The following is a 16944-nucleotide window of genomic DNA, read 5'->3' on the forward strand; positions in this document are numbered from 1 at the left end:
CTAGATAGAGAAGGAAAAGGAAATGGAACAGAACCGTCCTCTGCTCTTCCTGTCAGCAAGCAACAGTAGGTGTCAGCAGGGAGCCAGGCCTCTGCTTACCCAGGTCCTCACACAAGGACCCACACAAGAATCTCTGCCCCTTCTCCCCAGGCCATCCATCTAATAACAACCCCAAAATCCTGCCCCGATCCCTCAAACTACATTGTTTTAAAGTGGATGTGTGTGGTAATTCAGCTCTAAGAATGGGCGTCACGACACTTTTGGAAATGAGTCAGGTGAGTGTCTGAGTCACCCTCTTGTACTGTGTTAAAGACACCATGGCTACAAGCACCTTTGGCGGGGAAAGGCTTTATTTGTTTGACACATCTCATCAGAGATGAGGCTTGAGGAAGCCAGGGCATGAACTGAAGCAGAGACATGGATGGATGCTGCTTACTGGCTTGCTCCTCAGAATTTGCTCAGCCTGCTTCCTTATACAAGGCAGAAGGACCAGCTGGCCAGGAGTAGCACTGACCACTGTGGACTGGACCATCCTACATCAATTAGACATCAAGACAGGACCTCAAAACACCTGCCTAGCAGGCCAATCTCATGGGAGGATCTTTCTCAATTAAGATTCGCTCTTCCCAGATAACTCCAGGTCTCTGTCAAGCTGACAAAAAAAAAAAAAAAAAAAAAAACCAATCAGCTCAGTAAACAGCAGTATACGTGTAGGGTGGAACACTGTGGCAACTTAAATATCACAGAGAAAGGATTGACAAGAGTATACTGCATGTCCCTGCAGGGAAAAACATGTCATCACAGAACATTTAAAAGCATGAGGCTTTTGCTGGGATGCCAGTCTTCAAAAATTTGTTTTCTAAAATTTTGTACAGAGAACATGTACTGTTTGAATAATATTAAAACTGTGTTTTTTTGAAACCCCTTAAATATGTTGTTGAAGAAAACATTTTAAGTAAGCACACAAATATGCAGTTTCAAAAACTATTCCATATTCTTCTAGTGCCTGTCTAGGGTAGAATGGACAGTAGGTTAAGGGACAGATCAAAAGGTTATAAATAACACTGCTCTGGGGCCCTTGGTTAGCCCTGGTCTTCAGAAGTCACCTCCCCCTAACTGGCTGCCAGGCACATAGCCTGTAGGCATCTTACTTTGGGGAATAAGGTTCCGCTGCCCTTCTCAGAAGGGTGGTGAGAAAATCACTTGGCACAGACCCTTCCTCCCCACTGGCCCTGCACCAGAAGGTAGAAGCAGTTAATGAGTGCCAACTCTACACACAGTCTCTGGAATGTCTAAGTTAGATCGAATAACAAGTACGGTAACCGTATTTTCTCGGGAGGGAGACAGATGACCAGTGTGCTTCAGGGCCAGAGGGTAAGTGAACCAAGTCCCAGGGCCATATCTAGTCTCACTGTAACCAGCAAGCCTGGAAGAAAAAGGATATTTCTAAATATCCTCTAAAAGATAAAAGAGGCAGTGTGCCGTCTCTATCTGGTCTTGGGGAACAATGGACTCCAATGATCTAGAATCTTCCTAGAAATTTCACATCAAGAAAAAAAAAATGCCTTAAAACCTGGGCTACCCACAGAGGAAACTTTTCTCTCAGGGATTTATTTGCAACTTGTCAGCCCTTGTTTCGGGAGTGTGGACCCTAGGCAGTGGACAGTGACAGGCAGAGCCGCACCTTGGCCGGGATGGCTTGAGAATAAGTATCTCTTGCCTTAGCTGGGCGGTGGTGGCTCACGCCTTTAATCTCAGCACTTGGGAGGCAGAGGCAGGCGGATTTCTGAGTCTTCTATTTAAGCTCTCCCTTCACATAAGGGCCCGAGTGAGGGATCAGAACATGGGGAGAGGGAGGTGATCACTGGATCTCTTCCAATGAAGAAATCTCTTTTTTTCTGATTTTCACTGTTATTTTTGTTCTTTTAATTTAGCTTATCAAGGATGGGTGGCTGAGTCTGGCTTGGTAGAGCAGCCAAGGCATAAACCGCGACGCTAACTCTGATAACCCGACTGCCTATTTCTGTAAATAAAGTTGTACTGAATCGCAGCATGTGTGGTCATTACGCACTTCCTACGGCTGGCCATTCCCATTTCTTGTTGGTTTGGTTGCAAGAGAGACCGATGGCTCACAAAACCCAAAATACTTATGTTCTGTCCTTCAAAGATGAAGTCTGTAGACTCCAATTCTAGGATAACAAACTAGAACCACAATTATTCCAGGACATCACCAGAATTATATCCTAACAGGCCAATGAGGATGGTCCTGGGATAAGGATTCCCAACACTATCAAGCTCATGTCCTGATACCCAGAAATGGTCCTGACCCACCACCGAGAGCCTGGAGACCACCTTTTACTGGATTACCTAGGATGGGAACCCCAAAAGCTGCTCATGAGTAGGAGCAGGAAGGAGCGTCAGATGCCATCCTCCCTGAACAGATTCTTCTCCCAGCCCCTAACTGTTAACCACCTGTATTCTCCTCCTCACGCCACACGGAAAAGCCACCGTCAGTCCACGGCTTGAGCTCTTCCTCATCTACCACCGCATCAACACTTTTGTTCCTTCGCATTCACAGCCTCTCTAACCAGTTCCTGAGGGGCAAACACTGAGAAAGAACCACCACAGAGCACGGGGGTGTCCTCTGGCAGGCAGGCAGCAGACAGGGATGCCCCCAAGCCTCATGCAAGGTCCTCTTGACTATGGGACAGCGGCCAAACACTGGAGAGCCACACTGGATGGCCAGCCTGCCCTACACAAGGAGCCAGTCCTCCTCACTGCTCATCATGAACTCCAGCCAGATGTAGCCCTGGTAGCACGTATTATACTTCCATACCAATCTGGAGGCTGAAGCAGGAGGATCATGGGTTTGAGACCAGTTTGTACTACATTGACAAAATCTTGTCTCAAAAAAAAAATGTATGTATTTAAAAAAGTATTTGACTCAGGTAGTGGCCCAGCAATTAGGTCAAGACCTCTGTAATTGGTCACCTGGCTCTGCTGCCAACTTGCAGTTAAAATTATATAAGCTTAGCTTTGTCCCTCAGTCTTCTCATCTGCACTTGAGAGTAGAGTAGATCCCTCACATGACAGTATCTAAGGTATTTACGGCATGCACTGGGTATCTAGAACCATTAACTGGAGTGATTATGAACATTGTGACCATGCAGGTCTCCTGCTATAGACCCAGTGAAAGCAAAAAAGAGCACAAATGACTAATACCTTAAAAAAAAAAAAGGAATTAAAAGCTCTCCCTATAAAGTCCAGGATCACTTCTGAGTCAGGGAGACAGGCAGTGCTGGGAAAGGCTGGGTTGGTCCTCACCAAAGTGGTTTATTTAGCAATGTCGTATGAGGCACCACCCCAGAGAGGTGGTTCAGCATGCTGCCTGCCAGCTTGGAAACATGGTGGACATAAACATGCAGAGAGAGACACACCTCGCACCACTGCTGAGCACAGGGAACGTTCTCTGTGTGCTTCACCCACTAGCACATACACACATGGGCATGGCAATAGCAGACCCGACCCCCTCCCCAGTTCAAAGGCAGTTTTTAATGAGTCATGCTGCGTGAGTCTCCAAGGTGACTTCATGAGTCTGCAGACACAAGCATGTTTTCCTAGATTCATCCCACTCCTGTCTACAAGAGGGAAGGGGGGAGAGCGGAGGAAGCAGGCGGCTGTTGCCCAGGAAGCTAGTCTGCTCTGGCTGTTGCTGTTCACAGGACATTCTCAACTAACCTGGCCACAGCAATGCCCAGCCTGCCCTTTGATGCCCAACACCTCAGGGAGCGAGAACCACTCAGTTACTTTTCGCTTTCTCAAAGAACGGAATTGTCTGTGAGCACTGTCAAATGACAACCATTGGCGAACTATCAGCAATTGGTTCTGCCTCCCTTCTCCATGCCAAGACCTGGCATTTTATGCAAACAAGTCTCCAGGACTTATCACCAGCCCAGTGAACAGCAGGTCTTCTAGCTCCTGGCCACTTAACAAACTGCAGGCTGACAGACAGACTGACAACAAAGATCGGTTTCCAGCTTCAGCTTAAATACTATGTTTGACCTCCAGGCCACCGGTACTGCTCCAGGGACCAGTGTGGCTCACTTCCTCATGCGTAAATCAAGACAGTGCGACTTACCCTCTGGAGGACAGAAGGAAGACAAGGAACCCCACAGAGCTCTTTCTGAAGTGGTCTTTTCAGATTTAACCAGGTCTGGAGAGAATAACCCTTAAAGGAATTCAGAAGAACTCATGTAGATATTCTATGAAAACAGCAGGGGAGGTACAGCCCTGTGCAAGCAGAGTCTATATGCCTCAGGGAAAGCCCAGTGAGGTGCAGGGGTAGAAAACAGGGAAACATCTCTCTGGTGTAAACACACACACATACACACACACCTCTTCTGTAAACACACATACTCTCTTGCATACACACTCTCACACACACACTACACACACACACCTCTCTTCTGTAAACACACATACTCTCTTGCATACACACTCTTACACACACACACACACCTTTCTGCTGTAAACAAACACACACGCACAGTCACACACAAACATCTCTGCTATAAAACTAACTCCTCTCTCTCTCTCTCTCTCTCTCACACACACACACACACACACACACACACACACAGCGCTTTCTCTCTCAGTACCCACGGGATTCCCTGTTCCTCCCACACTGAGCCCAAGACCTATTCCCTCTGTAACAACCCCATTGCTCCTTCTACTCTAGAACATGAGTGATGAGATATGAACCTTCAAATCTTGGGTCTCTCATCTCAGACTCTCTCTCCCAGGCCTCTCCTGTGCATGTCCTCTTTTACATAAGCCCTTCCTTTCAATCCCTCAATTCATGCCCAGCCTCCTGCACCAAACACAGGGAAGCACCTGCAGACCCTGCTCTCCTAGGAAGAGAGCACGCACACCCCGCTGCCCCTCTGTGACATCGGAAGTGCAAGCCAGTGGGACTCCTCAACCGACCTCCACCTCGACTGCACTTCCTGCCTGTAGGACTACAGGCAACCCCGAGGCACACACGGGAACTCTGAAGGCTGATGAAACTACCCTAACTTTGACTGTGCTCGTGGTCAATGGTTTTTTTCAACTGTGTGGGATATGGGTGAACTTAGTGCATGCAAATTTTAGCTTAATAAAAAAGGATAGAATAAAATAGTTCCAAAGCCATTCAGCCCCATTATGTCTGATACTAACAATGTCACCTTCCCCCAAATTAGTTCCTTCTCTCATGACCTCTATCTCCAGTACTGACACCATTACACAACTTCTTCACCATCGAGAACTCTGACCCACATATCCTACCTGTATATATTCAGTCCACATGCTGAGTTCTATGGTCCCTCTGACTCTACTACCTGTGACTCAGGTCACCCTGTCCTTAAAGGCTGCCACTCCCTCCCCTTCACGCCCATTCCCATACAACCAACTAGAGAAGAAGCAGGATCTTTGAGCGCCCCCCCCCACTACCTCCTTTCCCACTGGCTCTCCCCAGTTCTTGACTGTTAACAGGAATGTTAGAACTATTCCCAGTTGCCAAGCCAAAACAACACTTATAATATTCCTGTCTAATTTTGCACACGGCTCTGGTTTCGACTGGCAAAGAGAATGACTCAGGGTCCGTGGCTCTTAACGGAAAATTATCCTGCCAAGCTGCGAGCTTCCCAATAATAAACCTCTTTTAAGAAGGAAGTGATTTCCCTTCCAGGTCTTTTTCTGTGGGTAACAAAGGGCACCCCAGAGCCCCTACTTGGAATGCTCCTCCTCCCCCAGCTGCAGAATCCTGACACATTCCCACAAAAATACAAATTCACTGCAAAGGCTTAGGATACTTTTCTTTTCCAGTGCATCATCTCTCATCTTCTCTGAACAGCCATCATTTTAGGACTTAATACTAAATTCTAGGTTCCACAGAAAGCAAAATGTAGACCCAAAGGCAAAGCCTCTCACTCTACACAAAAGAAGAACTGGACCATGGTTTCTGGTGCTAATCAACAACGAATGCATTCTACAAACTGCGTGTGTGCAGACACTGCACGGAAACACCTGCATGTGTGTGCATGTATACGTGTGGTGTGCAGCCAGACACTCCCTGCAGACACAGGCATGCTCTCCTTCCACATTACAACACACGCACATGGCTAAGCAAACTGCGTGGATAAGAACAGTGTGCCCTCAGAAAGTCTCCTAGCCAACATTCAGACAGCGCCCACTTGTTTGCTCACCGTTGAAGAACCATCCTATGGTGGTTTCCTGTGCTAACCCACCAAGTCTCCCAATGTTCCTAGGGGCAGAAACTATGAGTTTTCCACATCTTCATAATTTGTGCCTACCTAGTCACATTCATCAGGCACAAAGGCCCAGGGTTTCAGCCTCCAAGCCTCCCTTGGAATGTTTCACCCCTACCACCCAGTGCACTCAGGGTTTCACCTTTAAAGCCCCCACCACATGCCTTCCACCATTTGTTTACAGCAGTGACATAACACTGTCTTAAACCTCCCAACTACTTGTGGGCAAGTTGCACAGAGGTCCTGGCAGCATGGGGTGACCCTGTCTAGGGTCCTGCCTGCATAGTTCTCAACCAAATTTGCTCTTGGGGGTATTTTGCAATGTCAGGGGACATTTTCAGTTGTCACAATTGGTGGGATTGGGTGGCCGTGAGGGTGTCACCATTTGTCTAGCAGTACAAGCCAGGGATTCAGCTACACACCCTGCACAAGATAAGCAGGCACAGTAAACAAGGTTAGGTCCAACATGTTGATAGTTTGGAGTTGGGAAGTTCTGTCTCAGGTGGTTCATTAGCCCAGAGAATGCACAGATTGCCTGCCTCGCTTTTGCTTTGTGTCACCTGGTCCACAAGTGGCCACAATTCAGCTGTCTTCATTATTCACAAGGCTAAATATAGCATCCAAAGCTACCCTCGGAGTCGTACAGACGCTGCTCTTGTAAGCCAACAAACCCCTCTAGCCTCTTCTCAGAAGTGCCTTCCTCACTCCAAATGTTTCCCAACAACCTCCCTGCCAGCATGGCCGCCAGCCACAGCACAACTGGATGTCTGTCATGCTCACTAGTCCAAATCCTCCGGCAAGAAGGTTGGCCTGACACACCCCAGCTCCAGAGTCCCGTTCCACAGACACCAAGTCCAAGTGAGCCTAAATCAATTTTCTACAGAGCTGCAAGCCCAACCCAGATTGGATGTCTGCACACAGCCTCTGCCCCTTCAGGCAGCCCAGCCAATGGAGGGTCCCAGAACCCATACCCGCCCCTACAGCGTTCTCCCTCTGTCCCCTCACACTCTGAAGGTGGCTTGGCTGAGTTATGTGACAGCTTCGGTGCAAGAGAGTACAGGAGCTGTCAAAACTGGTAGTGTGACCACCAGTGTCTGGGAAAAACAAGAGGACGGACCAAAAAGAAAGGAAGAAAAAGGAACAAGGAAGGGACTTCTTCCCAGACTTCACCCCAGCCGTGAAACCCAACAGCTGGCTCGGGCTTAGAAGTTGTAGTTCTGACACAAACTGCAGCCAGGGCCCGATGCACACAATTCGAGGGATTGAGAGTTCAGAACATTATTGGGAGAAAGGCAGCCACGTGCGTGGACGACGCAGAGGCCACGAGCAACCCTCTGCTCGCTGAGCCAGACCCGGGTCGGGAAAGGGCTGCACCATATGCAGGCCTCACTGTCACTTGAACGTGTAAGAGGGGACCCCGGGGTGCTGAGGCTAGCAGCGGGCCGGCAGGCGACAGCCTTACCGGGCTGCAGGAAGGTAGCTCCTCTGTCCGCAACGCAACGCCTCCGCGCGCTCGCCCCGCTGCGAGCTCTCCGCACACGCTCCGCTTCTGTTTACCTTCTGGCCCCGGTGCGCACGCCGCGCTCCTCTTGCCCCGCCTCCGAGCCCTCCCATTGGCTGAGCCGCTGTTTGTTAGCTGCCCCAATGCCACAGGACGCAGTGGGAGCGTGCTTGCCGCGTGCGCAGCTCACAGCCAATAGGGACTGAGGGTGGAATGACAGCAACCAATGAGAGGCCGCCCTTGAAGGCCGCGGTCCCTAATCTGCCTGTTAGCTGTCTTTTCTCTGGGCAGGGAAAAAGGCCTGCTGTTGTTCTGCGCGTGCGTCCTGAGGATTGGCAAGCGTTCACCCGGCAGCCACGTGAGGGTCGCCTGGGTACCGACGCTTGTTCAGCTTCCTAGGGGCCGGGCCGGGAAGACCTCAGAAGTTTTGCTGGGATCACAGAGGTCCCCAGGCCCCCGCCTCAGGGCCTAGACGAGGCCCGGGGTTTTGGGTTTTTTGCCATATGATGAGGCTTCTGCCTGGGTTCCTCCAAAAGCACTTGGCCTAAGGAAGTGTTATGGCGCTGACACCAAAGTTCTATACCCTCCAGCTCTCTATTTAGACTAATTGTGCTTGCTTATTATGAGCGCCAATAAAAAACAAGGAATCCTTTTCCAAGGTGAAAAACAGCCCTGAGGAGTGCACTTAACACACACAACATTGACCCACAACATCCCTCAGGGACTGCTGACCCAGAGAAGATAGGGTTGCAACAGGTCCATGCCACCTTTGTACCAAATGGGAGAAAATACCTAGCCTTGGGGCCTTTCCAAGATGCTTCCGTGCCAGCTCAGCCCTTTCGCCCAGCAATGCTAGGCCAGCTTCCCTCTAACGTACCTAAGACAATCGCTAGCCTCTCCCATGGTTTATTTTCCGTTTTTCGACAGATTGATATGATTTGGACCATATTTCAAACAAAACAAAACAAAAACTCTGAAAGTATTCTCTATGCTTACTGTCTCCACTTCTTTTTCCTTCCTTCTCCACAAAAATCAATCTAATAAGGCTTTGATAGTTCGGATCTTGAATATTTTTTCCTCAAAGACCACTTGTTATAAAGGCTTGGTCCCAAAGGGAAGTAGGCATAGGGAGGCTGTCAAACATTTAGGAAGTATGGCCTGATGAAAGGAAGTCATATCACTGAGGTTGTGACTTTATAGGGAATATTAGGACCTGGGAGCCTTCTCTGCTCCCATGAGAAGCCAACACTACCATGAGGTGAGCAGCTCTGCCCACTACACCATCCTACCGTGACCTGCCGCTTCATGAGAGACCCCAAAGTCACAGCCCCAATGGACCAAGGCCTAAATAAATCCTTCCTATTTCTAAGTTGGTTATCTTGAGTATTTTGCTACATTATAGAAAGCTAAGGCTTTTCTGTTTAAAATACAGGCTTTAAGCATGCAGATTGCTAGTCTGATCAAAACTGAGATGGGCTCTGCCATTATTTCTTGAGTCTTTCCGTCCAGTCTTATTTCTCCAAGATTCCCACTGTCTGTACTCCTATCCCTGAAGTTAGTCCCTGGGGTTGACACTCTATTCATTTTCGTTCTTTTCCAAGCTGGGATAATGCCCATGGACTTATTTCCAGAGGTGGTCTTTCCCCAGCCTGCTCGGCTCCACAGGTGAACTAGTCACTTCACTCACAATGGGTTTCAACCCCAACACATCTTATTATTCTTATTGTTTCCTTGTGTCTCTATTTTGGGGCTCATCATTCTCCTATTTTTGTCTTGGTTTATTTTTTAGACATGCTTCCGATCAGTTCTTTGAATATTTTTTGAAATAGATGATCTAAGGGTTTTGCCTAGATAGTTAGCCCAGGATCTTTTTTTTTATTTCCTCTGTGTTTGTTACTGTAGCTCTGTGTGTCTTGGACTGCTGTTAAAATCTGGCTATCTTAACACAACATGGCATCTTTGGAAATCGGATTCTCCCCAGGAGTCCTTATAATTGTTGTTCAGTAACTTTTCAAAACTAATATGGGAAGTCTGTGTTTTGTGTGTGTGTGTGTGTGTGTGTGTGTGTGTGTGTGTGTGTGCGCGCGCGCGCGCGCGCGTGCGTGTGACTACTAACGCATCTACTTGGCTTACTGATCAGGTAAGAGGATGGACACAGATTTTCCTAAATGCCTGGAACCAGCAAGTTTCCTGCCTCACACCACTGGTTGCTTGTTGGGGCCTGCCTTCAACACTCAGCCAAAAGGTTGACAACTCTACCTTAACCTAAACTTCCTGCTTGCACAATCTCGGGGTCACTCAGAGGTGAAGTCTAAGGGCCTCCCCAGTTCTTCCTGACCATAGCATGGCCCAAGCACGAGCATATGTGGACATGTCAATCACTTCAGGATTTTGATTAGTCTGTGTTTACCCAAACTACGTAAGACCGCTGAGTTACACAGTTAAAGATGGTTAAGGCTTAAGTCAAAATGAGGACACTTTAAAGGGGGCCCTCCTTTTACCCCCAGGTGGTCAAAGGATGGCAGTTTTGTAAGGAGAAGGTTTCATATTCCCAGCTTCGTTTCGCTCCCTGGGGTGGTAGCCTGGCTGCTCCAGGGATGCAGGCTGCTGTTTTCAAGACCTCCGTGCAGCTGGTGTGAGTAAGGGGCTAAGAATGGAGCAAGCTGAAAACTCTAGTTTGCTACAAACATTCTGTGAGTTGCCAAAGTTCAAAGAAGGAGAAGGAGAAGGAGAAGGAGAAGGAGAAGGAGAAGGAGAAGGAGAAGGAGAAGGAGAAGGAGAAGAAGAAGAAGAAGAAGAAGAAGAAGAAGAAGAAGAAGAAGAAGAAGAAGAAGAAGAAGAAGAAGAAGAAGAAGAAGAAGAAGAAGAAGAAGAAGAAGATTCAGTTTTCGCCAGCTTCTCTGTTATCTCTGTGGAGGACAGACATTCCATGCCTTCGCCATTTTCCACCTCCTTAGTAGAGTTCTTTGGCTTAACCCTTGAATATCATCCACCTTGACACTCATCCCTTGCCCTTTGGCTGTCAAACTATTGAAACAATAAACCCCAAGAAGCTGAAATTTCCCCCAGGAGTCTATGCTGGGTGAGGGAAAAGGATGAAGTCTGTTGCCAGCTAGAGGGAGAGTTTGTCTCCTGGAAGACACACAGTTCTGACAGTGCGTCAGATCACCATGCAGGAGAGACTGGAGCTAAGACAGTGAAGAACAGGACCACACTTGACAGGAGAGCTTAGTTCTGCACAGCTAGGCATTCTATTCAAACCTAAACCTCGTGTCAGGAACCTGAAGATTGACTGGGGGTGGGACTGGACCATACCCTTGAGACCACACTGAATACACCTTTTCTGCTTTGCACTAGATGTTTAATTAGCCTGTTGACTAAGACTAGCTTGTTAAGGCTGCCCAGCCCAGGCTCTGACCCCAACAACTCAACACTTCTAAGAACCAGTCATATCTTCCACTGCCGAGACCCGAAACCCTGTCATCCTTGACACCTGCTTCCATCCCACCTCGCATCAAACCCAGCCTGTCTTCGAGCTGACTGCTGAGTCAACCAGTTCTTACCTCAGCATCACAGATGCCCTGAGCTAAGCCAGCCTCATTTAGCACCTGCATCATTAAGCAGCTCTCTGGTCCTCTGTCTATTCACATCCACCTACAGTGATCCTTTGTTTTATTCTAAAGCAAAAAGGCAGGCCATGCCATGTAAATTCTCTTCCTGCTGCTGACTTCCTGTCTCATCAGAGGAAAGTCCCAAGACCTCACAGACCACAAGAGTCAGTATGACCATACCCTGGGGATATTCCAGGTCTTATCTTCAGCTGTTCCTCCTCATAGTGCTCAGAGGTGTGAAGAACAGTCCCAGCTCAGAGACTGCATGGGCTCTCCCTGTCCAGAATGCCCTTGGCTTCTACCGATCCCTCACAATAGGTCACAATATGCTGAAATGCAACCCAGCCCGACCCTCATTTGGGTACAGTGGGGAAGGGAGACTCAACACTCCTCTAACTTATTTTCTTTCTGTCTCCAGTGCTTCTTACTACTGGATGTAATCATTTGGTTATCTGGAATGTAAGTTAGTTCCATGAGAGCAGAAACTTTCTCTGGCTCACCATTGGATCTCTGGCAGCTGGCACAGTTGGTGGCAAACTGAAGGTGTTCAACAAAGTCAACATGGTCTGGGGTAGAATCCCAACTCTGTCTCTTACTGCATGACCCTAAACTAATGAAACTTTGGATGCCCCCGTTTCCTTCTGTATGGCGCTAGTAGCCATATCTAATAGGTTGTTGAGAACTAAATGGATAAATATATGCAAAGCACTGTAGATACTTTGTGCCTGGTACATAGTATATATTAATATATTTTTTTTCTCAAATGATAACCCATTCTAAGACATATCATATATTCAAGAAGGTACTGCACGCTTTTCCAGAGTTTGCAAAAGTGTTACTATAGGTCTATAGAGACATTGAAACTAAAACATTTACATTTAAAAAGGCCTAATACTTTCTGCAATTCCAGCTAATTCCTTAGCTAGCATACCTCAAGAGCTTTCACATTTCCTCAGTGTCCTTACACACAGCTGATTATGGATTTGGACATCTGGAATAACCAAGAATCAATAACTCATTTGTACTTGTGGGATGTGTGTGTGTGTGTGTGTGTTTTCAACTTGTTTACTTAGTAATTTCATCTTTTACTCTTCATCAACAAGTCAAAGTATAGTCTTAGCTTATAATACTCGGCAAGTCAATTTTTACTTACTGTGGGCAAGAACCTCTTTAAGACAGACTTTAACCTTTCCAGACCTAGAGAAAAAAAACTCCTGAGGCGCATTGGCTGAACTATAAATGCCAGGCTCCACATTGCCTTGTTGTGTTCAGAATCAGAATTCCCTTTGACTCCTGGGCCCCGGCCATGCCAACATGCAGCTAAGACTATAAACAAGTCAGGACTGCCTCATGCTTCAAACCGGCACAGGAGGAGCCGTTCCAAGAGGGAAGAGCCGCTCAGTCACAGCCTGAGTCACGGCCTGGACACCTGCTCTCCACAGCCCAGGGCTCTCAGACGATCTGTATTACAGGAACATGGTCATTTAATAACCCTTTAACTCACTTAATACAACAGGAATTAAAACCTATTCAGGGGCTGGGGATCTGCGTCTGTGGTCCAGCACTTGCCACTCATATAAAAGGCCCAAATGCAAAACAGACAAGATTCTATTACTTGAAAAATAAATAAATCAAAATTTCCAGTATACCTGAACCAATACACACTGCCTGAGAAATGCCAGATTAAATAATCACAGGGCTCCCCTCTGCCCTAAAACTTGCCTTCCTGAAAAAAAATTAAATAATAGATTTATAAAATTTAAATAAGAATATTAAATAAATTTTAATATTCAAATAAATATTCAAAAACTGTTTTTGAATAAAACGTTGATGAATTTATTTTACTCCTTTATCGGGTAATGTAGTCACTTAATTTGTAAACAATTTATTTTTAAAATTTGTGCTGTAGCCAAGATTGGTGCTGCATACCTACAATTCCCAACACATAAGAGTCACAGGCAGATGGCTCCAATAAATCAAAAACCAGACAAGAGTGTCCCCACCTCCTTACCTGCTTCCCACTTTTTTCCTCACGCCACACCCTCCCACGCAGACATTCCCACTGCCTAGTCTCTTGTTCCTTCATTAGATGACTTCAAGTACATGGGTGAATGCAAACTGGCACTAAACAAACTTACTACACACAGACAGACAGACAGACAGACAGACAGACAGACAGGCACTGTGCTCTGGTCAGCTTCTTTTGTTGTTGTTTTAGTTTTTAGTTTTAGGGCTACACAGAGACAGTAGTTCTCTGTGTAGCCCTGGCTGTCCTGGAACTCATTCTGTAGACCTGGTTGAACTCATATTCAGACATCCACCCACCCATGCCTCCCAGGTGCTGGAACTAGAGGCATGCACCACCACTGCCCAGCCTTTTAAATGGAAAGTAACAGCTTTAGAGGCTGCAGAGGGCACTTGCTGCTCTGGGAGCACCTAGGTTTGGTTCCCAGTAGCCACAGTGTAGTTCCCATTGCTCATAACTCCAGTTTGGGGGATCTGGTGTGTTCATTTGACCTACATGGGTGCCAGGCATTTATATGGTACAGATCCATGCAGGCAGAAACCTTCATGGACAGAGCCAGGCAGTGGTGGCACATGCATTTAATTCCAGCACTTGGGAGGCAGAGGCAGGTGGATCTCTGAATATGAGGCCAGCCTTTCTAAAGAGAGAGTTCCAGGACAGCCGGGACTACACAGTACAACCCTGTCTCAAAAAAGCCACATAGACATAAAATAATTATTTTTATTTTAAATAATAGCTTTAGGAGCTGGAGAGATAGCCTAGTGGTAAAGCGCGGGAAGAGTCAATCGCTCTATGAGCATGTACACTTATGTGCACACAGGTACACACACACACACACACACACTTTAAAATAAATAAGGGTCAGGAGAGATGGGTTGATGGTTATGAGCACCCAAGTTTGGTTCCCAGCACCCATGTAGGTGGCTTACAACTGCCTATAACTACAGCTCCAGGTAACCCAATGCATTTTCTGGGGATCCAATGTCATTTTGTGGGGATCCAATGACATCTTGTGGGGATCCAGTGTCAACTTGTGGGGATCCAGTTTCATCCTCTGGGGATCCAGTGCCATCCTCTAGGGATCAGTGCCATCCTCTGGCTTCCATGGCACCTGTACACATGGGGAATACACATAGACACACGTGTATACATATAAATAAAATTTTAAACAAATAAATTTAATAACAACTGCAACAATAATAACAGCTTTCAATGTTCTCCAAGTCAGCGTATGGGGCATCTTCACTTTTTTCTCACGGTTGTATTAAAGGATAAAACATTCTTTTTTTTTTTTTTAATGCTGGATTTTTATTTCTTTCCTTGTCTTTTTAAAATGGCTTATTAGTTTCTATTTTGTGTTCACTGATGTTCTGTGAGAGTGACATATTCCCTGAAAGTGGAATTGCAGACGGCTATGAGCTATCATATGGGTACTGAAAACTGAACCCAAGTCTTCTGGAAGAACAGCCAGTGCTCTTAAGCACCGAGCCATCTCTCAGCCCCAGTCTCCCTGTCCTGCAGATGGTTTCTGTCCTTCTGCTTCCAAAAGCAGTGCTGCACTCTCAAGGATGTACCCCTGTTTCCACATTGTAACTACCTTGGATCTAAGGGGGATGGATTAGTGGTGCGCAGAGGTAGGCCAGGGCAGGGCTTGCTCCTGCTGTCCTCAGCAGTCTGCAGATCATGGGTCACTGACTCAAGATGATCCTTCAAACCCCTAACTCTTAGAGGTGAAAGTCTAAGGCAAACAGAGTTTATCTGGGGCCCAGGAAGTGTTTAAAATAAAATAATAAAACTTCATACATGTATTCTGTGCTGCTGGGGATGGGACTCAGGGCCATGTGTGTTGCAGGCCAACATCTGAAGTCATAAGGCAGGTCCACATCCAACCCAGGCCTAAAAGAACAACTTGAGGAATTCCCAACCCTGTTGAACTGCGGCAAGCCTAATCACTGTAATTAGCTGACTACACAATTAGGATTGGTTAAACATGTCACAGAAGAGGCTCCCACTCTACTTCCCACAGCTGGAAACAGCCCAGCTCAGCCCAGCACCTACAAAAGGATGCTTTTCTCTGCATCAGCTCTGCCTGTGCTTGGAGCAAGTGTCTGCCTCCTGGAGGCCACTGCTCTTTCCTGCTGGGTTTCTTTCTTTCCAGCACATTGCTTCACTTAAACATTAGCCAAGGATGCCATCATCTTTGGCTTACTTGGTCCACATTTAAATTGCGATATAACGTATATATAGCATAATGGACATATCTTAAGTCTACAGCTCATACATATTTTTTTTAGACAAAGTCTCACTGTGTGGCCCTGGATGGCCTCAGACTTACAGATATCAACCTGCCTCTGCCTCCCAAGTGCTGGGACTAATTCTAGAGCCACCACACAGCCAAATTCTTACAAATGAAGTATGTAACCATCAACATCTTACTCAAAATAAGTTGAATTTCCATTATTTTCTTTTGCTTTCTTAGTAATTTTGAGTTTTATTCATTCATCGGTGAAAGGAAACAAGGCAAGATACTGGCATGTTTAGCTTTCTAGAATTAATATAGTAATTTCCCAGTAGACTCATGATCCCAAACTTTAATTACTCTTAAAATGATATTCTGTAGAGATATTTTAAGCCAGCAACATAGCTATTCTGGTGAGGGATCACACTCCAAAGGCCTTCTACATCTGTGTGATCTGACTGGAATCCAAACATGCCCTTAGTACATGCCTTTAATCCCTCTGGCTGGAATACAGACACACCTTTAAGATAAAATTAGTTTTAGAAAGAAGCAGTCATTTTTGAAAGTGACGTCTAATTGAGGAGCAGACAAAGTGTAGAATCAGAGAAAGATTTGACAGAATGAATCAGAGATAGGATACGCCCAACTCTCACAAGACAGCAGAGGAAAAGGGAGTCGACTTAGAGCAGACAAGGAGGGAGCTTCCACCAGTTGGGAGTCAGTGCAGTGAGTGCAGTGCAGTGGAGTTCAGTTTGTTTGTGAGTTCATGAGTGCAGTGCTGGCCAGAAGAGACAGCTGAAGCCAGAGAATAACAAGGAGCCAGAAGATTAGAAAAAAATGGTCAGAGTTAGATTGAAGCCAAGCAGAGCAATTCAGTGAGAAGCTGAGAGAAGCCAGATGGAATCAGTCAGCTTGGAGAGGAGTTTGAGCCACAACTGTTGAGTTGCACCAGCCAGCCAGAGTTCAAAAAGAACTAGAAAGGGTGAGATTATTCATCAGTAAGCCTCCAAGATGACAATTACATCTATCAAATAGAAGTTACTTGTATAATATTCCTATAAATTCTTTGTCCTTGTTTATTGAAAATGAAAAGAAATGCCTTTTTTCTAACTTTGTTCTTTGATGAAAATGAAAAGAAATGCCTCTTCCTAACTTTGTTCTTTGACAGTTTCATACATGCATTGAATGTTTTCTGATCATCTCCCCACCCTATGCTATTTCCCTCCCATTGGTATCAACCCCACCTTTTCCCTGCCTTT

The 16944-nt window shown here is 46.4% G+C and overlaps 1 protein-coding gene across 3 annotated transcripts in view; it reads right to left on the minus strand.

Annotated features, from left to right (window-relative positions):
• The window catches only part of Coq8a (coenzyme Q8A), a 29232-nt gene extending 21324 nt beyond the window's left edge, over positions 1–7908 (minus strand). Inside the window, exons 1-2 of one of the 3 annotated variants that reach the window (XM_021164139.3) lie at positions 7771–7880; positions 4139–4228 (exon numbers count right to left, since the gene is read on the minus strand). The gene's annotated coding sequence lies outside the window, so the exon portion shown is untranslated. Of the gene's footprint in view, positions 1–4138; positions 4229–5325; positions 5402–7770 lie in introns of those variants that run through there. The other 2 variants (XM_021164244.3, XM_021164090.2) reach the window with 2 other exon arrangements.
• Between the last annotated feature and the right edge of the window lie 9036 nt (positions 7909–16944).

Source organism: Mus caroli, unplaced genomic scaffold, assembly GCF_978045245.1.
Source record: "Mus caroli unplaced genomic scaffold, Mus_caroli_1 scaffold_1, whole genome shotgun sequence".
NCBI classification, from domain to species: Eukaryota; Metazoa; Chordata; class Mammalia; order Rodentia; family Muridae; genus Mus; species Mus caroli.